The sequence below is a fragment of the Ambystoma mexicanum genome, chromosome 4p, assembly GCF_040938575.1.
Source record: "Ambystoma mexicanum isolate Mex_15411 chromosome 4p, UKY_AmexF1_1, whole genome shotgun sequence".
NCBI lineage: Eukaryota > Metazoa > Chordata > Amphibia > Caudata > Ambystomatidae > Ambystoma > Ambystoma mexicanum.
In genome coordinates, this window is record NC_090927.1 from 380,618,759 (window position 1) to 380,640,989 (window position 22,231).

At 47.2% G+C, this 22,231-nt stretch overlaps 1 protein-coding gene across 2 annotated transcripts in view; it reads right to left on the reverse strand.

Moving 5' to 3' along the window:
* The window catches only part of KCNS3 (potassium voltage-gated channel modifier subfamily S member 3), an 837,604-nt gene extending 815,801 nt beyond the window's left edge, over positions 1–21,803 (reverse strand). The window contains exon 1 of one of the 2 annotated variants that reach the window (XM_069605923.1): positions 21,241–21,803. The gene's annotated coding sequence lies outside the window, so the exon portion shown is untranslated. The remainder of the gene's footprint in view (positions 1–21,240) is intronic. The other variant, XM_069605922.1, reaches the window with a different exon arrangement.
* Between the last annotated feature and the right edge of the window lie 428 nt (positions 21,804–22,231).

The following is a 22,231-nucleotide window of genomic DNA, read 5'->3' on the forward strand; positions in this document are numbered from 1 at the left end:
GCCTGCTTTCTTGTGGCGGTCGTGTTTGTGCCTGTTTGTGCCTGTGCGCTGCTTTGAGCGTGCGCTTTTTTGCCCTATTCTATTCCATGAATACGTGTTGTATGCGAGCGTGTGGGCGTTCCGCGCACTTGCCTCCTAAACTTTCCCCGTGCTGCCCACATTCTTCCCCATTCCGAGTGTTGTGCCCCATTTTATTCCCCATTCCGAGTGTCCCGCCCTGTGTTCCGCCTACTTTAGAGCTGTGCGCTGCGCTCGGAGTGATAGCGCAGTGGCCGTGGCGCACGACGTTGGTTGACCTGTGCGCCGGCCTGCGCCGCGCGCTTTTTCAGCGCACGTCCTCTGCTTTTCTTGCGCACGGACTTCCATGAATCGACGTGCGCTGGTTTCCCTGCGCTTTTCGCTAATTTTCGGCGCAGCGCACGTATTGGCCCCTCTGCGCCGGGATTTTCGGCCAACATTTATTCCATGAATCGGCCTGATAGTTTGTTCTGAAACACCTCAACTCAACCTTTCATCCTTCTGAGGTCGAGAAATGAGTACCAACACAGGTTGAGTGATAGTGTATTTATTCTATATAAAGTGCTTAAGCGTAAGTGCTATATAATAACACATCATTATCATTTGGCCATGGACGTCTGCTTGCATTCACAGTAATTTGGAAATATGGGCCTATACACACTGATCTTAACGATCCATTTTTGTATGAAATGTATCACATTACAGTGATATCGTAACCATATTTTTTAGTACTGTACTTAGGAACAATGCTGTGTGATACCACTTCTTGTTATTTCAAGGGGTGAAAGGTCGTGTTCCATCGCTTCCACGTGATATCACTCCGGCATGGGGTTACTTCCTGTGATGTCAGAGGTCAAGGGTCGTATGATGTCACTTCCGCTACCGCTGGCATTTTGGTGAAATGATGTCCCTGCAAAGATCCAGTTGATGCACTAAGCAGCTGGTAATATTGACCTATGCTGTTGACCCAATGTGCATTAAAATATATTATCTAACACAATTTTTACCAAGAACATGTTCCCACATGTACTACCCAACCCATTTGTGGCAAGGCGTAGTAAAAAGCGATTTAAAATTGTGGAACACTTTTTTTATTGGTCCCGAGCCTATCGTTTTCTGCAGTGCGACTATGATTGACTCTGTCAATGATTTGTAGTTAGACACTTGCATTTCATTGAGCCTTACACAAAGAATTGTGCATTTCACAGTGTTCGTGATAAACAGGTTCAATGACCGAGAGTTAAACAACTGCAGGCACACGAGCCCTTTCTGGTGGGCAATGGGAGTTTCGTCATGGCTCATAGTTCCCCTTTCGTCTGCTCTTAACTCCCACAATGCTGCTCTTCTGTGGTCTTGTCTTCAACTATTCAAACCTTCCCTAGTAGAACACAGGGCTTCAGGTCCCAGCAAGCAGGTGTATTTCTCTCTCAACCCTCTGTCATTTGGCATGCATGTCACCAGCCTCAATGAATCAAGTCTCTCCTGATGGACAATTCGGACTACCGGTCCCAACATGAATTAGTCTTTCTCCCTCTCGCCCTCTCAGAAGAATTGCCTGACTTGGACTGAGCCGTATCAGCCTCTGAACTATTAAAGTGTAACCTGGTGAAACAGTGGGCTAGACGCAGGATAGGACTGGCCTTTAGGGAACTATGGAGCTTTTCCGGTAGCCCTCTGCACACTGGGCCTCTTTTCTGTAGTATTTTTCAAATTTTCCAATAGGAAAAGGTCTGGACTTGCTGAAGATGTGTAATGTGGGGCAACTTTGAATATTATGTCCAGGGCCTCTTTTGCTCCCCAGTCCACCCCTGGCTAGATGTGCCAGTATAATAATAACAGAAAATGGACCCAAGTAATGAAGTTGAACTACACCACTAGTAGTATCAATATATAAACAATTTATTGCACACAGTATCAAACATATAGAAATCTTGAAAAGCCAGCATACAAATAGTAAATCACACTTTAGACATCTGATTCATTCCATCTTTCATACCCACATTCACGCACAAACAATAAATGACAATATTTAATAAAAATAAACAAATTGAACTTATATATAGGACCCCTTCTCTCATGTCTTCTAACATTCAATACTTTGATTTAGAATACACCCATGTTCCCCGTCGGTATGTACAATAGTAAACCACTTACTGACAGCGTATACATATGTTTCGGTCGGTCAACGACAGGCGTACACAATGATGCCAAATATAGTTTCGACCTTCAGGACAGACCCTGAGGTGTAATTCTTCCCTCAGAGACACAACACAATGTGATGGAAGATGTCTTCCAATATTCACTCTCCAATCTGTAATTATGGGGGTGGCGCAAACTTCGCAACTCAATCCACAGTGCTCCCAGGGACAATTATCAAGAAGCTTTTGTAGGAGTGTCAGAGACAACACTACACAATGCTGCAGCTCAGCCTTAGCAAGTATACTGTCCTTTATCCCAATGATTCAACAATTCCAATGCAGGATAGCTGTTGCTGCTTCACAATGTGGTCGGGTATCCAGTGGATGGTTACACAGACAGGCCACTCTATATGTGGGGGAGCCCAGGTGGGGCTTATCCAGAATGAATCAAGATGCTTTGTTTTTTTTTTGCAAGCGTTTAGTTCCCGGCAATGTAGATAGTTCACCAGAATCCCCTCATTCTGGACTGATCTTGTATTCCCACTTGTGATATTCAGGAACATGGTTACTCACATCTTGCCCAGTTGCTTCGCTCTTTCTTTCATCAGCAGTAGTTGACTTTGTTGGTGATTGCATAATGTTATTTCGTTTATTGGTCAATATTATTTCATCTGTGCAACTTTCATTTTGTCCAGTTCTATCTTGTTTTGTTGCTCTCGCACCAGGATAACCATAAATGAAATTATGATCTCTTTCTGAAAAAGTGTTAGAGTATAAAGTTGCTCAGGCTGTTACAGTATAAGGTTGCTCTATGCACCCGTGTGTGAGTGCAAATGAGGTGCACCTTACAATTTAGCACCACTTTAAACACTATTTATTTTTATGCCAATCCCTTGCTGGTTCGCCTATGAAGTGTACTGTTCAAGGTCCTACAGCAGCACAATTGTGATTATATACAGGGAGATAGCAGACCTTGTGCCACTAGCTCATACATGTAGCATTCCACTTGTTCACTTTCATCCAGATTCCCAGATTCACCTGCCGTGGTGTGGGCTGTTCACTAGTATCTTTCTTTGCCATTCTGCAGCCAGTATGGAAAACAATTTCCCAGTGTGAGCACTTCTTGTGTTGTTGTTGCAGTCTATGCCTCACCACTGTGCTCTTCATTCCACACTTTGATTTAATTGAACTTTCATAGTTTCCATTTTGCACTCATGACACATTTTAGTTCATTTCACTGTTTGTTTCATTTAGTTAGTGTCTCGATCTTATGTTCCTTATTTGACACTTTTCGTGCAATCACTCATGAGATGGCAGCATTTTATTCTTTGCTCAATGTCCTTCATTTGGTTGCACTCGCACCACATCACTTTCCTTTCAATGCCTTCCTTTAGTTTTGCTTCATAGAGTCCCAGCCAGTGACTCTGACACCTCCAGCAGTCTTAGACCTCACACACCCGTGAATATCACAGTTCCAGTTTCTCCTTTTTCTCTTTTTTTTGAAAAATGCCTTTCCTGCACAAGAGCCCGTTAGCAATCTTCTCCTTCATGTATTCATGTATGCCATATTAGCAAGTCATACCAGTCAATTCCATGCAGCGTTGCTCCTCTGTTCTTACTCTTTCCTTCCTTTGGCTTCTGTTTCCTTTATCTTTATTTCTGTCTTCTCATTAGCCACTTCCACTGTATTATTTTTAATAGTTTCACAGGCTGCTTTCTCTTGACCATCTCTATAGCTCATCAGTGTTTCAGTGGGTCAAATCACTACTTCGTCGCCAATTGTTGTGTGCCTCATGGACACCACTTTATTATATCTTCATCAAATAATGACTGGCGTTAGCCTGCATGACTGAACTCCTTTATTCCCATATCATAACTGACACCTCTCCATTCCATTCCTTCCCAAGTTCTACCCACCAAACATTCCACATTATATTCAGCTACAACACCTCCCCCTTGCTTATCATAGAAGATTCAGCCATCCAATATTCAGCTACAACAGTCTGGCTCTTGCCAGCTTTTCACTTGTTCAAGTCTCCCTGAGTCCCTACACGCATCAGTCTATTTCTCTCACACTGCTGTTTCTGCTCAAATCCACTCTGGGCTCGTTCATGCTCTTCAGGTTTCTCTTTCGCTTTGTGGCTCATGTTTGCTTTGTTGAATGTGTCAACATCTTCGTGGTTTATTTGTTGCGTCTATTTCCTTTTGCTTGCTTCCTTTCGCTCACTCCGCCTCATTCTGTTGTCAACCCGTTTTGTACCCGCCCCCCAAGCATGATGTTCTGCAGTCTCTTCTGGGAACACTTCTGTCACAAGTTACTCCTTTTTCATCTCCAACTGACAGACTATCTGTGTCAGACACGATGCCAGCCGCTTAGTGCTGGGCTTGGATGCCACCTGCCATTTGGGTGTTAGGCCTGGGACTGCTGTACTCTTTTTTCTGGCTTTGTTACTGAGCACCCCTCTTATGGTCACCGTTAGTTATCCTGCTGCTCGCTACCATACCTTGCCCTTATCCTATATTTGTGACTCTGCTTCAATGTACCAGGGATCAAACGATTACTTCCTTCCTCGGGCGTGCTTCACTACTTTCTCGGGCCGACCCCACCCTGTACCAGCATGGCGATCCTCTTCCTCAAGATCCTCCCCCTGCTCCTAAATTTAAAGGGTCATGAATTCGATTCCATGGAGGGTATAAGCAACAAGACTTCCAATCAGTGGTCGAAGTGTATGAAAAGAAGCAGTGCAACTATGTTCCTTGCTGGTCTGCCCCGCTCCCATGTACCCAATTGCCACGCCCCATCTGACACAATCCAAACCCCTAAACACATGCGCCTTCTGTTTAAGGGAATGTTCAGTGCAATGCACTGAAGGGCAAGTTTCAACTGCTTCCTACACTTTCATTTTAAAACGAAACAATTCCGGAATGGTTTCTTTTTAAAATTAAAGTATAGGAACAGAAAAACGTAATTAAAAAAAGTAGAGGCGCACCGCTCCCAACTGCTCCCACCCACTGCTTCCAATTGACAATTCTGCGTCTCTGGCTGCACCAATCCGACACATGTGAGCCATCTACATTTTAAAAGCAGAATTGCCATGTCCTGTGCCCAGTGCCGACCTTCCTGGCGGCAGCAGGCCAGGTAGAGGAAGAACAATTTGGCGACCACCCCAGGTCAATTGGGGGTGGGGGGGTTGGAGGCGCCAAATGTTTATTTTCGGTGGTGGAGGAAGGCCACGGTTCATTTAACAATAGGGTGTTATGGCACCCTATTAAGATGATTATCTCCCTACTCCCACGCCGGAGCAAGGAGTTAATCACTTGAATAGGGTGCTGATGCAAGCATCAGCACCCTATTCTAATGAAAACCACCCTGCTCCCGCGTTGCAGCAGGGAGGTAATGATCTCAATAGGGTGCCAGCACCCTATTGTTTGTAAATGCGCCCGCTCCCGCTAGCACATTTAATTTCAAAAGGACACCTCTCCCACCATGCCAGCTCAGGGTATCCCTTGAAAGGCGCCCCCGAGCTGGTGCCCTGGGAACCTAATGCCCTAATTCCGGCCCTGACTGTGCTGTACTGTTTCCCAAATAGGGCCAATCCCAATTTGCAATATCCCAAGATAGACTCAATTGCAAAGTGAAACCCTTTCCTTTTATTTTTGTCATATGGTTTCATTTAATCCTTTAACAACACATATGTACAACATAACAATGAAACCTGTCGATATCCACAGTTCATTACATCCTCACCGTCAGAATGATTCCATCCTTTCGAATCTGTCACCACTCTTCTCCAATAAAACGAAATGTCATGTATGTTTTGCAAAACCACTATAATGCCCTGCCACATGAGCAAAGGGGCAAACATCACCCTAATGTCAACCCGCATACTACAGGCATGCCAAGCGACATCCGACTCTTCTGACCAATCCTCACCCCTAAGGTGGCCAAATTCTTTCTTTGACAAGAACCTGATGCCGAAAGACTATTTTCCGCAGTGTTTCACCTATGTTTTGACCTTTACAAAATATGCAGCAAATTGATGTAATGGCGCCCCTTTTCATCGACCGAAGGTTTAGTTGGTTGGCAACTTTAACCTTAAAGTTAACGGTTGAGATCCATTATTTATTTATGTGTTGTTTAATAGTGCACCTTTCATACTTACTACAATCTGTAAAACTAAAAATCAGAATTATACACATTTCATATTAAAATTATACATAACTCTTCATAATTCCAATGCCAAAGTATATTATGATAGAAATACATCAAAAATCCACAATAATATTAACTTGTTACAAATTCACAAATTTCAGACTCGGTCACAAAAAGTTCCCAAAATGCAACTACGGTTGAACTTAATGAAAGCCTGTGACCTCCTAACATCTTCAACCAAAATAAATAATTCCAAATTTCTTCTCGATAATATACAAACTAAACCTATGTGCATGTCTCGAGGCACCACATTCTCTATCAAGATATTTTAGTCATTCAATTCGACCAGCCAGTGACAACTCAACTTCCGGGGCACCAGTGGTCCAGGGATGAATATCGGTTTCTAAATCATCAATCAGCCCCACACCTCTAGTACACCAGAAGGGATCGAAACAGATTGAAAACACAAGTAAATTATAAGCCTCCTTGTCCAATTTTGGTAACGTGGATGGAACGGCAGCCTTATCTCTGCAAGGTCGTGGATCGTTGGATAGTTGCAACACAGCGAAATACAATTATTACCCAATGATAAAAGGGACTGTTCAGTGAAGGTTGTATACAAATATCTACTTTATTACCACAACAGGCAGTTCAAGCACAATACAAAATACAACCCACCCTGTACAGCAATGCAGAGGCCAGACAATTTCAAAGAAGGAAAAGGGATGCACTCCGGATACTGACAGCAGGGTAGTCGGTAATGTAATTAATCACAATAGTTCAAGTATACTTGGTTTCAACACAAATGGCTCATAAAATGTCACTAGGGCCCTTCGAAAAAGGACCAGGACGACAGAACCACAATGTACCTTGTGCCTGTAGATGTTCTTGGTGCTCGACAGCGTGAAGTCTGTTTCATGGCGCTTTGCAGTTTCTGCGACAGAGTTCAAGATGGGAGACAGATGCGGGTATCATGCGTGCAGGTAGTTCGGCGAGCCAAGCTGGACAGGTGGCTGCAGGCTGGCCGACACGGTGGGTCGGGATCAGGAATCAGTGTTTCAGTGCTAGTTGGCGGGCCTGAAGCACTTGTCGAGGTGTCTCAGACAGCGTGAGTGCCTGCGGCGTAACAACAGTCAGTGGTGCAGTCGGGGGCAGCTCAAGGGTCGACTGGCTCCAAAATGTCCTTAAGGCGGATGTCGGTCGATGCTTGTCAGTGCACTCCTCCTAGCTTGTTCACTGGGCCCGTGTCGTCCTGTAAGGCGGATGGCACAAAGCGGAGGAGAGTGTTGAAGGCAGCTGCCTTGTTCTTCGTTTGGTTCAGTGACTCTCTGGCACTTCCCACCTAGGACGCTTGCTGCAGAGCCTAGCAGGGCACGCTGTGTGCTGGCTGGGTACCGGTTCTGGAGCTACTGAAGGATCCTCTGGATTCAGTATCTACCTCTGTTCCCTGGGAGATGTTTAGAGGAGTGATCATGCTTTCCTCTTGGAGGTCCTGGACTTCCTTCACTGGCGAAAGATGTAAAGCAGACTGTACCTTCAGCCAAGGTCCAATGCTGAGCTCTTCTTGCTACTCCTGGCAGCCCTCTTTTAAATCCAAATGGGCCACAGTGATTGGTGTAGGCTAAGCCTACCTTAATGAACCAATCCTGAGTCCCCACCAACAATCTCCTGTATGCCACAGGTCATAAACAGAGTGCTTTGCAACAGAAAAAGTACAGGGGTGGAAACATGTAATACTAAGACCCACCCATCTTCCTGTCTGTTGTGGATCAAAGGGTCTCTCTAGGTAATTGAGCTCTCTGTAGTTCCTGATTAAAGCAGCAGGTCTCCCTTGAAGCTGCAGCGAGACCAGCCTTTCTGACTTCTGCAAACCACATTCCCGAACCTCCTGATTGAGTTCCCCCTTCGAGGAGGACTACTGTAAACAGCTGTCCCAGACATGACACTTCACTGGCCTTGACACTAAGAGGCGGGAGCTGGCTTCAGGTTGACACAGATGCTTATCAAGGTTGTTGGGGATTCATGTCTCCTGTTTTAGTCCTGCAGCCAGGCCCCACACCGGCGTGTCACAATTAACTCTGATTAGTATGTGAAGCTGCCACCAGCAGAGCTAACAAAAGGACAGGCCAGATCCATGGAGCTTTTGTTAGTCAATTAGGCTGCCCATGGCAGAAGGAAGGTTCTGCCTGGCCCTTCTGAGATGCCTTGATGTACTCTTGGATGTTATATCTGAACTAAATATATCATGGGGGATGGCGCCTGTAAATTGTATCCACTCAGAGTACATGGGTCTATGTGTTTGTCGTGTGGTGAGAATAAGAAAATGTTAGCGGATTATCCCCACACATTTTAGCGGAGGTTCATCTACCATCATTCAATTTCTTTTAAAAGTTCAAAAAAGACAAGGCGAACGCACACCCACAGTGCGAATGGTCGAATTCCTCACACGGCCTGTCTGCACAGACTGGATTCTTTTTTATCTTTCACTATTTCACTTCTGGTGTCAAGTCTATCCAGGCCGGCTAGACCATTTAATCACATTAACATAAAGTTCAGAGATATTTCTTACATGGAAACAACTCTAAATACTTCTTTATTTCCAAAAGAAATAGGCTGTATTCTCATGTATTCAGTCAAAGAAGATCTTCGACATTTCATTATACTTGCATAACTAGTCCCATAAGACTGTTTTTTTTAACCAATTCCATTTTTGCCTAATCCCTTTCTTCTTCGAACTGACAATTAATTTCACATAAACATTGTATAGATTGAGCCTATCCCATTAACGATCTCCCCTGATAACCAACAACATATTTCCTGGAGCGGCCTCCGTTACCTTAGACACACTAGCTACATTCCGAGCTTGAGCTAGAGTATCAAACAAGGTTAAATTTAAATCCCAAAGAATGTCTTGAGAAGCTGCATTTTGCAGAAGATGTAGCAGCGTCTTTCATATAGTTCCTTCCAATCTTTGTAACCAAACAGTTTTCTGTGTCTTTTAATCCAACACCATCTTTGTAATCGTTTGGCAAAAAGGCAGTCTTATGGAGAGTGCTGAAAACCACCATATTGCCAATCAAAGTATCACAAGCTTCCTGCAACTAGCCTTAGGTGATTATAGAGAAGCTCTAAAGTTCTTGTATCACTATCTGTGTTGGTAATATCGAACCAGAAACAATGATACTCATCACCACCTCAATACCTAACCACTATAAAAACTATTTATATGACTGAAGTATTTTTTATGCGACACACATGTGGAATGTTTTGACCCACTTTTGCTCTGCTGTGCAGCATCACTCTGCTATGATGGTGCCAGAAATAGCAAAATGGCAGCGAAACCATTGTGCGCGCCAAAGTCCCTAAAAATCGCGCTTCTCAATGCACAAAAGATGGCTGCCCAATCTGCCATCTGCATGTTATCAGTGGTGGATCAGAGCTCTCACTACCGGAATGTGTCACTGGGCCCCATAACAATTGAAAGTGGAGTGCAGAAGGAAAAAGCAGTGCTTTGCTAAATTAAACCCCAAATCCTGCTTTAAATCACCTTTTTCTTTGTTGCTGAAACTTCAGAATGCCGGTACAGAACACCTTAAAATATTCAAAATTCTTGCTGGGTGGTACAATTCACTTCGTTTAAGAAATCAGTGTGAACCCACAAGGCCCTGAAAGGCTGAAAGCATAAAGAGATTTCCACAGCAAAAAGCAGCATGTCTGTGGATCTGTCAAAAATCTCTATGCAGCAGAGAGCTGCTGGGATGACAGCTGTCAGCTGCCTGATTAAACTTTAACATGTATAAACTGAAATCAAATGTTTGCAATCCAAGAGGCCTGTTACTGAAAGTAACCCATATTGTAATTGTTTTGATTCCATGGTTTAAAATCTTGAATGAGAATTCCAGCTGTGATTTGATACAACCAGTTGTTTTGTGCTAAGGAAAATTCAACAGAAGTTAACAATGAAAGTAAACCTGGATGAAGCTGCCAAACTGGAATACCAGGTTTCTCACAGAAGAAAGGTCTTTCCCCCCCAGCAGGAAATCGCGGACAAGTGGGAATTACAGAGCAGGAAAGAACCTGGCCTACAGAGGCAAAAGGGAACAATGGCAGCTCCAGCTCAGGAAATGTGAAGTGCGAAGACAGTCGTAAATGGCCTCTGTCAAGAGCAAACATGGGGGATGGCTCCTGGGCTCCCAGGGAGAGACCAAAGGGGTGGAGCTAAACAACCATTTGTTGCTTAAGAAAGACAAAGGACACATTTTAAAAAGACTGATAACTTACTATGTAAAATTGTGAGAAATATAAAAATAACAGCATTGTTAATGTAATTTCTGGCTGCAAGGGGGAAGATGCGCCAGAACTGTGTGACATGTTCTGGGCAGAAATGACGAGAAATATGATTTTACACAAAATGCATTTCCGCTAGAACTGTGAAACCTTATACACTTATGCTCACATTCAACACGCACACTTGCAGAAATTTGCTTAAAAAATGGACATTGTGTTCTGAGTGAAAAGGGCAAAATTCTGTGAAAAGTAGAGACAAGATCCCACAGCTATGAGGTTTTGAGGAGTAGCTGCTAGGTAAAATATGTAATCTGTATATGTGATTTTTAAGAGAGGTTGCACATGTGGAAATATGTATTTTGCCAAAAGTAGATTTTGTGTACCAGGGGATAGGGGTGGATTCTCAGCCTCATAAAATCACACCATAAAGATGACGGTCTCTCTCCTCCTATCAAGGCAGAGAGTAGACTCTGACCCAATAACCTTTCAAAGGGGCAACCTTAGACTAAACCAGCCCACACTCCCCCATTATCATAGCATTAATAGAGACTGCTCACCACACATAAGGACAGACAGATTCACTCACTATCCTGACGCTGGCGAGTACCCTGCTGCAGAACTCTACATCTTCCTTGCTCCAGAAACTTAGCAAAGCATAAGGCCCACTGCATAGCTGAACCATTCTCAGCTAGGCCTCACATTCCAGAACAGAACCCCACAAGCCTAAAGGGGAAGCCACATAATACAGCCGGGCTGTGCTGTACTGCTTGCCTGCTGAAAATAATATCCTCAGACCCAAGAAGAGCAGATCCAGTCCAGTCCGGTGCCGTGCTGTGACCAGAGCGCCTTGCTGACGTTGCCCGTCCAATGTGCCCAGCCGTCTTTCCTAAGCCAGATCCCATCCCCTGACCAGAATTGACGGTTCCCATTAAAAGCTTATCCAGTGAGTAAAAATAGGAAGAATTGTGTCACTAACATATGTACTTTGCATAGTCTTAGCCCTATCTTAGACCCATCCTATATTGTATTCAGAACCTAGATTGTAGGAGTATCTTTGCATTGTCTGAACCTCTCTCCAAACCATACTATCTTTTCTCCATAACCAGTATTGTTAAAACTATCTCTGCGCTGATCTTTTTCTCATCTGAAGAGGGCGAGTTCCTTAGCAGGCAGTTAACCTGATCAAGTAACTGTGTTCCTGTGGGGTATTCGTTTTGTTCGTAGTCATCCTTTATTGTAAGAAACCCATCTGTCATTTTAAAAGCGCATTCCTGTTTTCCATTCTCATGCCTATCCCGAAAAATGACCTCTACTAAAACATCTATAACTCCCCCAGTTTTTGTGCTAGAAACAAAATTTCAACTTCTGCGCAGTGAAAGGTTTGCCACAAAATTTCGTTTTGGGAAATTTTGACAAGTGTAAAACAGCTTTTTATTGCTTCCGACCTGAATTTGAAGATTTCAAATATTTTCTTGGGATTAAATCATTGCTTGTGTTTGTGTGCAACTATCCAAAGTGGCTTCCATAAGAATTTATAACAATTTCAGCAAATTTGATCATATTTGGTGTTTTTGCTCAGTCCATTCTAAAGATAAACTTTAAAGGCCATTCTGACAGCTTGACAGTCAATTCCGTTTTCTTTTGTGTTTGAAAAGGGGAAAGTGTGATTGTTATTCTGTGTGAATTCTGTGATTCCTGAAAACCTGTTCTCTCCTCCCATCTCTTTAAATTGCCTATTGGGGGGTTGAGGGGTGTGGAGGGGGAACCTATAACCACAGTGCCATCTGATCTGCACCCACACAAAAGTATTCATTTCTGTGCTGAATTGTTTTGCTCACTAATTACTCCTTGTGTATTAAAGATATTCAGGGTTACATCACCCGATTGGTGATTGTTGTGTACCTATTAAGACATATTGGGCCTCATTACACGGAAGGCGGTAATGGTTAACGGCCACCGTTAATGGTAACGGTGACCGTTAACCATTACCGCCTTACTACGAGGTCCCTTAGCGGGTTGGTGCTTTAACGCCTGCTTTTTGCAGGCGTTAAAAACCAACCCGCTAAGGGACCTCGGAGCTAATTACGGCACCGCAAAATTGCGGTGCCGTAATTAGCGCCTTCCCCATTCCCATAGAGCCCTATGGGGCAGAAATGGGAATGGGGAAGGGCAATGGCGGAAGGGGGATTTACCGCCCCACCAACCTTGGAATGGGGCGGTAAATCCCCTTTCCGCCAAGGCGGTGCCGGTAATTTACCGGCATGGTCCAGGGTGCTAATAGCACCCTGGATCACCGCCTTCCGTGTAATGAGGCCCATTGTGATACAATTTTAAATACATAAATACATATTTACCTTTGCAAACCAGCCTGATTCCTGGTTCAGTGTAACCGGGGGGGTTCCAGGAGAAGGGTGTGATATAAGTGGTATATCGTTCAGAATAAAGAACTTTTAGACAAAAATAAATAAGGATTTCAGTTGTGCACTAGATGCTAGGTGTTGACTTGGGTATGTGCCGGATTGAAATCACTTACACACACGTTTGTTTTATTTTTGTTAATTTTTAAGCCACTTGGACGCGAGTCAACATTCAATGCCCATAGGCTATGCTGTAATCCTATTGAGTATATTCGAACAACACAGTATCTATCATCAGCAAGGGTGAGCCAATCAATGGATCTTGTATTTTAGGTGGTACATTATTTCAAAAATGATATATTGGAGGTCCAACAAAAAACAACTTAAAAAAATGCGCCAAAACGCAACCTTTTCAACCCTATATTACTATTAACTGGATTTGCAAAAAAGGCCTTCATTGTTAACCCTAATAAAAAAATGCTGTATTGGTGTAAAAAAGATTAACTAAAATTAGCAAAGCCTGGCCCACATCCAATTCATTTAGTTTAGCCCAATTAGCCCAAAGTTTATTTCTGTCTACCTTATCGAAGGCAGATTTGAAGTCTGTATGAGCCACACATTAATTGCATTTGCCCTTATTCAAAGCAGCCTGCTTTAGTTGTCACACAAATATTGTGTTATGCAACGTTCTATAGGCCTTCCTTTTCTTTTTTTAATGGGACTGCCCCACAATTACTCCCAGATTATTCATGCTCCCTTCAATAGAGTGTCTTATTCAATGCTATATTCCCAAAAATGTTCAGTTGAAAGGCAATGCCATGATTATGCTGATAGTATTAGTATAACTGATTTGTGAAAAAGTGGGCACGCGGACGCCAGACGAGGGCTAGGACCTTCAGTAATGAGGGCACTACTTCAATTTGGAAGTATCTACTTGGAATCGAGGAACTCCCAATTGCACAGGTACAATATATGGGATTATACATACGAATGCCATACAGCTTAATAGGAGTCACTTGGATCTTGCTAATGCCTGCTACTCATATATCAATAATGCAGAGAGGATTCCAGATTTTTTTTGCCTTGAAAAAGACTGATCAGGTCAAAACACGTGTTGGCAAATTTGGGGAAACTTTATTGTCATACATCGAGTACAAAGGAATTCAAGAATGGTGCTGGTGCATCCGACCTCCCCATTCCCATTGAGCCATCTGGGGCTCATATGGGAACGAGGAGCATTTTTTTCAGCGCCCGCGAGTGGGCATTTACTGGGTCCTGCAAGGCTGTAATGACCTCATATTTGCCCATTCAAGGGTGCCACAAAAAAAATTATACTGGTGGCAGCCGTGCCTGTTTTACCGGTACGGCTACCGCCAGTATCGTAATGAGGCCCATTATGGGAGTTTTAGGCTCTGTTACTTTAAATTGAGCACATATAATTTAAAGCCCTTGATAACCGGGATGTGTACAAGAAAATTACATGGCTGTAAAAGTAGTGTGCTAGTGACAAATCGTCATCTGGCCACCCTATGCATGTCCACCCCACACACACCCCACACCCGTGTACCACTTTCCACCAGTAATGCAAACGTGCAAATATGTTACACACTTACATTTATATATTACAGAAACAAATTAACGAGGTAATGTAATTAATAAACAATTAGTAAAAATCCGATTAACATATCAAAAACATCTCACAGTGCAGAAGCACGAAATTAAACAAAAAGTACAATGCATACATTGTCAATCAGACAACAAAAAGTTTTACAAAGGTTACAAATAGACTTTATGGACTATACTTGAATTAGCATGAATTATCCATAACCGGTGCAGTACAGGACTTAGGGCCTTATTCCCTTAAGCGTTTTTATAATGGCAAACCCCATTGGAAAACCCTCTGTGTATAAGGGCCTCAGTATAGTACATGCCGTATGTATAACACAGAGTAGCCCAGGAAGAGTAGTACTGTACTAGTACAGCACGGCTGCAAGCTTCCTCCCACCCAGGTACATCATGGACTGCAGAAGTGCAAGCTTCTCCCAGTATCCGTCTCACACTCTCCGGGTGTGATGCTCGTATTGGGCAAAGTCATTATAAAAAGGCTTCTGAGAATCAGGCCCAAATGCCCCAAACCCTGTATCCTGGAATGAACCCAGCACAATCTCAGCCTCCCCTCCAGGCGGGTTGCACTCACTGCAGAACACGCGCGCGCTCCAGCCTTTAAATTCCCATTCTTAATTCTTCCCAGCCGGGATAAAAATGAGACCAGTGGTTACGGCCTGTGCCGCGCAATGAGGAACTCATGGAGCTGCAGGGCACGGGGGAATAAGCAGGGGGCAAAGGGGCAATACCATCGGACATAAGAAAATAACAGGGTGCCATAAGTAAGCCACAGCAATGCAGAGCACCCACTGCAGCACCCACAGCTAGCATACCTGGACACACGTCATGAGCGTCAGGCAGGAAGGGAACCAAACACATCAGGGGGCTAAGAAGCACCCAGGTGACAGAATCCCAGAACAGGATGAGGCAGGGAAGAAGGGACAACAGCTACAAAGGAAGAAAGGCTTTTCACGCCAATGTGTGTAGGGCTAGTGGAGCCAGCCGGCCAGGCGTGCATCCAAGCACCCAAGCAAAAGACAAACCACATAGCTTCAGGCTCTGGAAAAGGACAATAAGGAGAGGCAACTGGAGGAAAACTCCGGTCCTTCTTGGTGATGCGAGGAGACTATGGGCCTCATTACGAGGTATACCGGTAGCCATGCCGCTATTGGCGGCATGGCTGCCGGCAAAACCGCATCCGTGTCCTCGGAATGAGGACTTACCGGACCATTCCGAGTTCGGATGGCCCGGTAATTCCTCACTCGAGGACATGGACACGGTTCATCCCCATTCCCATTTCAGTCCCCATAGGGCTGAATGGGAGAGGGAGTAAACAACGGGCCATTACGAGATGGCCCGTTGTTTGCTCCCTCTTGCCCTCGCGGGACCCGGTATGCACACCTGGTTTTCCCAGGCGTGATTAACGTGTCCCGCCAGGGGACCTCGTAATGTGGCGGAACGGGTTGAACGGCGCCGCAGCCTTTTACGGCGCCGTTTAACCCGTTCCGCCAGGGTCGTAATGAGGCCCTATATGTTCTTTTCCCAGAAGCCACCCACCCAGAAAGAAGGAGAAGAAGGAGAAAGGAAGAAACAGGAAAAAGCAAGGACAACCAACGTTCTTCGTAAAGTCGTGGGAAGAAGATGGCGGCACGGGCCACCAGGGGCCACCCTTTTGCCCAGGTGCCCAAAAGTGCAACGAGAGATGAGACTTTTCCCTAGGAGTGTAATTTATAAATAAATTACATATATGTTATGATTTGTGTAGGTGCAGTCAAAACCACAGCCTTTTTATTGCCAACACTAAATCCGATGTCTCAGTCACCTCTGGGACAAACCCAAAGGGGCCGGGGGTTGGGTTTGCTGGGGAAGTACAAATGGTTGCCATCTCTGCTCCCCATCTCATGTAGTCATATTGCATTCCTCACAATGAATGTCTTCTGTGAACTGCCCCGGCATACCTCCCAGGAATATAGTATAGTGTGGTGATTCTTGAGTGGGTGAACTTTCGCCCGACATGCTACACTTGTTTTTCGTGTGAATCGCTGCTCTGAAATCACACACGTGCTGGCGCTTGTGTAACATGTGAAAGAAACTTTTGAGCAGTAAAAGGAACAGAACTCAGACTTGCCAGATGCAAGGCTGAACAGGCTGCCATATTAAACGCCATTAAGAACAGAACTCAGACTTTCCAGATGCAAGGCTGAACAGGCTGCCATATGTAACGCCATTAAGAACAGAACTCAGACTTGCCAGATGCAAGGCTGAACAGGCTGCCATATTAAACGCCATTAAGAACCAAACTCAGACTTGCCAGATGCAAGGCTGAACAGGCTGCCATATGTAACGCCATTAAGAACAGAACTCAGACTTGCCATATGCAAGGCTGAACAGGCTGCCATATGCAACGCCATTAAGAACAGAACTCAGACTTGCCAGATGCAAGGCTGAACAGGCTGCCATAGGTAACGCCATTAAGAACAGAACTCAGGCTTGCCAGATTCAAGGCTTCCTGCAATGCTAGAGCACAGGCTGCCACAAGTAACGCCATTAAGAACAGAACTCAGACTTGCCAGATGCAAGGCTGAACAGGCTGCCATAGGTAACGCCATTAAGAACAGAACTCAGACTTGCCAGATTCAAGGCTTCCTGCAATGCTGGAGCAGAGGCTGCTACATGTAACGCCATTAAGAACAGAACTCAGACTTGCCAGATTCCAGGCTTCCTGCAATGCTGGAGCACAGGCTGCCACATGTTACGCCATTAAGAACAGAATTCAGACTTGCCAGATGCAAGGCTTCCTGCAATGCTGGAGCAGAGGCTGCCACATGTTACGCCATTAAGAACAGAACTCAGACTTGCCAGATTCCAGGCTTCCTGCAATGCTGGAGCACAGGCTGCCACATGTTACGCCATTAAGAACAGAACTCAGACTTGCCAGATTCAAGGCTTCCTACAATGCTGGTGCACAGGCTGCCACATGTTACGCCATTAAGAACAGAATTCAGACTTGCCAGATGCAAGGCTTCCTGCAATGCTGGAGCACAGGCTGCCACATGTAACGCCATTAAGAACAGACCTCAGATTTGCCAAATTCAATTAATGTTGACACTTTTTAAATGAAATAGGGAGAAAGGAGTGGAAATATGGGCCACCATCTGTAAACATTGCTGAACAAACTTGTGTGCATGGAGACATGTGGGAAAGGGCACCTTCTCATGGGTTACTTGCACTCCTGCAGGCCAAGCAGTGGGGGTGGGATCGTTTTAGCAGCGAGGGCCGAACCGTCTCATGTTATCGGGATGCTGTCACCTGGAAGTGCGGCTGAGGTGCAACCAGGCTCGGACTGGCCTACCGGGCAATTGGGCAACACCCGAACCAAAAACGCAAAAGGCTAGCGGGGGCCCGTTTTTTTGGTCAAAGTGGGCCACCTTCTGGGCCCATGTGGGCCAGTCTGATAAGTTACTTCACTGTGCGGCTAGTAGCTTTGAGCAGTGTTACTGAATGCATACTCTGCAAAAGGCACCATTTGCATTGCCCTTGGGTGCTACTGAGGCAGTCTGTCAAATAAGGAATGAATTGCCATTTGCAACTGTGGGCCACTTTTTCATTGACGCCCGAGACAATGCTGTGCCCCTGTCGACCCTGGGTGCAACTCAGGGTGCGGCGCAAGGCAATTAGAGGGTCACTCTATACTCTTGTTTTAACACTTTACAGCATCTTCCCCAAGCTCCTCTTTGACCCGTCTTGACAACCTGGGTGTCACATACAGCAATTACGCTGATGACACCGGGGTTCTCATCACACTCTCAGGGTGCTATGAAGATGATTGTAAAAGAATCAACAAGATTTACTTGGAAATCCAGGCATGGATGGCAGATCACTGCCTTTTCCTCAACGACGAGAGAGCTCAGCAACCAATCCCGTCTGAACAAAATAGACCCTCACTATGTCTCCATCAGCATCGATGGAGACCCAATCAAAGCGGCCAAAGAGATTAAAACCTTGGGAGTATACCTGGAGTCCACACTGTCCCTCAAGAAGCAGGTGAACTCAATTGCGCCTTCCATGGCCTAAACAAACAAACTAATTAACACCTGCAAGCAACTCCTGTCACCTAGTAGTTGCATCACACTAGCCAGGGCACTAAACTAAAGTTGACATGCATGCATTTGAAGACAGAGTACAACAAACGCCTGCAAATTACACGCAGGACTAAATGCCTTCAAAGTGTCTTTGTGGGATTGCCTCACTGGTCAGCATATTAGCTTAATGCACAAAGTCACGTTTCCTCAACACAAATCGCTGGGTACTTTATATGTGTATTAAAAGCAATTCGGTGTGCCAGCTGTAGTTGGTGTGGTGTCGTCGTCCCCCTCCTCCCCCCACCCCCACACACACACTGTTGCTGCCTCTCATGATATTGATTTCTAGCGTCGGCCCGGCGTTACACCGGGTCCTAGGTCTAATAATGGCCCGGTCCTTATCATAGTACCTCAGGGCAGGAAGCGAGGGGACTGGGGGACCGCTAAAATGACTGCAGCAATAAGTGATATGAAATGTGCCGGCGTGCCGTGCCCACCCCGCCCGGCCATGCCACGCCCGATGCCACTCCTGAGGACAGCTCGCCTGTGCCACTGGCGGGAGGGTCTGCAATGCCTGCCACCACCCCGAGAAATGGACTGCGGTGCACCCCCCAGCCCGCACAGTCCTCCGCCAGCTGTGATAGGGGTGATTAGGCGCGCTTCGTGGGAGAGTCATGCCCGCACGCTGGCTACACAGCTCGTTGCATATCCTGGGAATGCCTCTTAAAAGCACGGCCTGTGGAGGAGGGTGTCCTGAGAGGCCGTAGCGTTACTCGGTGGTCCCGAAAGCGCCCTGTAAATGGGACGTGCAACAGTGCTGGACGGACACAACTGCGCTCCGCATTGCGAAAGGGCTGCAGTGATCAATAGCCGACCCTGCGGCAGCGTGCACGGGCAAGCCCAGGAGAAGCTCCACGCAGAGGGAGCGGGTGCTCCGCGGAGAGCTCGGGGGCTGTCCGGGGTAGAGCTCGGGGCAGGCAGGAGAGAGCTGCGGGTCTGACAGAGGGAGAGAGGAGCCGCGCGGCTGACCGGGGAGGGTGGAGCTACATGGCTGCAGAGTGGAGCTACAGGGCTGCAGAGAGTGGAGCCCTGGGGCTGACCTGGGAGAGTGGAGCTACAGGGATGCAGAGAGTGGAGCCCTGGCGCTGACCGGGGAGAGTGGAGCTACAGGGATGCAGAGTGGAGCTACAGGGCTGCAGAGAGTGGAGCCCTGGGGCTGACCAGGGAGAGTGGAGCTACAGGGATGCAGAGAGTGGAGCCCTGGCGCTGACCGGGGAGAGTGGAGCTACAGGGATGCAGAGAGTGGAGCCTTGGGGCTGACCAGGGAGAGTGGAGTTACAGGGATGCAGAGAGTGGAGCCCTGGGGCTGACCGGGAGAGTGGAGCTCGGGCAGTTCACGGGCTGGCAGGCAGGCGGAGTGCGGAGACCCACTCTGACAGTAAGTAGCCACAGAAAGGGGCTCTGAGGTTGACTGGGCGAGAGGGCAGTTCCACTGGACAGGGAGAGTGTATGTGCGGGGTGATAGGTGGCAGAGTGTATCTTGGGTCCTGACCAGAGGAGAATTCAGGGGCCCGGGTCTGAGGGGAGAGATATCAAAGGCTGCTAGGGACAGAGTAGAGGGGCTGGTAGGAGGAGAGTGCCACCCCTGAACTAAGAGGGGGGAAACGAAAGCTCGGCAGAACGGGGGAGGAGGGAGGGGCGGTAGAAGAGAGCTCCAGGGCTTACATAGGGGACATTCTGGGCTGACTGACCAAGTGAGAGCTCCACATTTAGAACGTGAGCACACGGGTCCCCGGGCCGTTTCCCGAGGCGGGCATAGAGTGTTGCGGGGCTGAAGCCTGAAAGAGAGCTAGTGTCCGGGGACTGGCTGCAGCGAGTCAGAGGCCCGGGACTGGACTGGCTGCAAAGATGGAACAAGAGCGGTAATAAGCGGCACAGCTAGAAGTGCACAAAAACTCACAGCAGATGGGAACTCGCGCCTCAAAGCTGGCTGTGGAGAACGAGAGAGTGGTTGCGGAAAGAGTGGAGTTGAGAAAAGGCCCTGGGCCTCATCTCCTAGAGCTGGAGAGAGGGGAATAGACCCCCATGCCTGTCTGCACTGGAGGTCTGCAAAGCAGAGTGTGTCCATTGCCTGTCTCCGCAGACAGAAGGTGGCGGGGGTACACCTCGTCTGTGATGAGCGGCTACGTGCACTCACAGTGAGAGAGGGGTCCAAGCACCAGAGCATCACGAGGGGAGAAGAGCGAGAGAGAGAGGGTCTGCACACATGCACCGAAATGACGGCGGCTGACCTCCCCCTCCCCATGCGCCTTCAGCTCTTTTTGGCGGGTACCTTGGCCCTACTAAAGGTGGCAGACGTTTCATGGGCCATACCTTTACTCGTGGTGTTATGTTCCCACCACAGGTGCTCTCGCATCATTTAGGCTGTTCTCGACTACAGACAGTTTTGAAAGTTCCAACACCCCCTTGCAAGTACTGGAACAGTAGCAGCGCCCCTCTCCACCCTTTAGTGCAGCAGCAGCAGCGGGGTGCAAACTTTGGCAGTACAGCACTGGGCATAGACGGAGAACGTGGGCAGAAAGTAGGGAGAGCGTCAATACCTGAGGATGCTGGCCCCGGCGAGGCTGTGCTGGCAGGTGCCCCTCTCCCGTGCTGTGCAGCCGCTCCCCCTGCCCGCCTGTCACCCGACCTCGCTGCGCTCCCGGCTCAGGGTGGCTCCCTCTATCCCGGGGTCTGATCCCACTGCAGCCCGGGAGTTCCAGCCAGATGCGCAGGGAAGGGGAGGGGGGTCCGGGGCGGAGCGGGGAAGCCGGCAGGGGAGGAGCGAGTCCCCGCCCCAGGCACCAAGCGCTGTAGCCTCGCTCCCTAGCCCCACCCTCCTGGGTGTTACAGCAGGTCTCGCCACCTGAATGTCAACAGAGGGGTTTAGCGCCACGTTAGAGCGAGGCAGCCTCGAGGAGCCAGCTCTATTCAGGGCAGGCAGTGGTCCGAAGGGGGGTAATCACAGGAGTGGGTGCGCTCGCGACTGCGTTCAGCGCTGCGATCCCCGAGAGATGCGTGAGAGCCCACCCCGAGTCCCGACACCGCATGCATACAGATCTGATGCTGGGAACAGAAGGAGCGTGTGAGCTGGGTCAGCCATGGCTGCGGCGCCCTGGGCGGAGGGCACGGTTACTGGCCTGGCGCATGCCAGCAAGCCCACGCTGTTCCGGAGACGGCAGCCCAGTCCTGGTAATCCTGGAGGCAGGCGCTCAACACAGTGGGAGAACCGGCCGCCACTAGCTCCACCCCCCTAAAGTCTGGACCCCAGAGGGGCAACTTGGAGATGGTAATCGGCGTCAGGCCGCTCAATTACATGTTGTTTCAACACGTTGCTTTTGTGAGGAGCATCAGCCTTTTAATTCGTGTATGATTAGATAGCTTGCCCTGTGAAGGGGCATTTCCAACGTCATATGATCAAACGCCTTAAAGCATGAAGAGCGCGGGGCATCCACGCATACGGTCGCCAATAGTGTACCGCGTTTTCAGAACCATTAGCGACTCCGATAATGCACCAGCCACCTGGAAGGAACCTGCACTCATGCTACACAT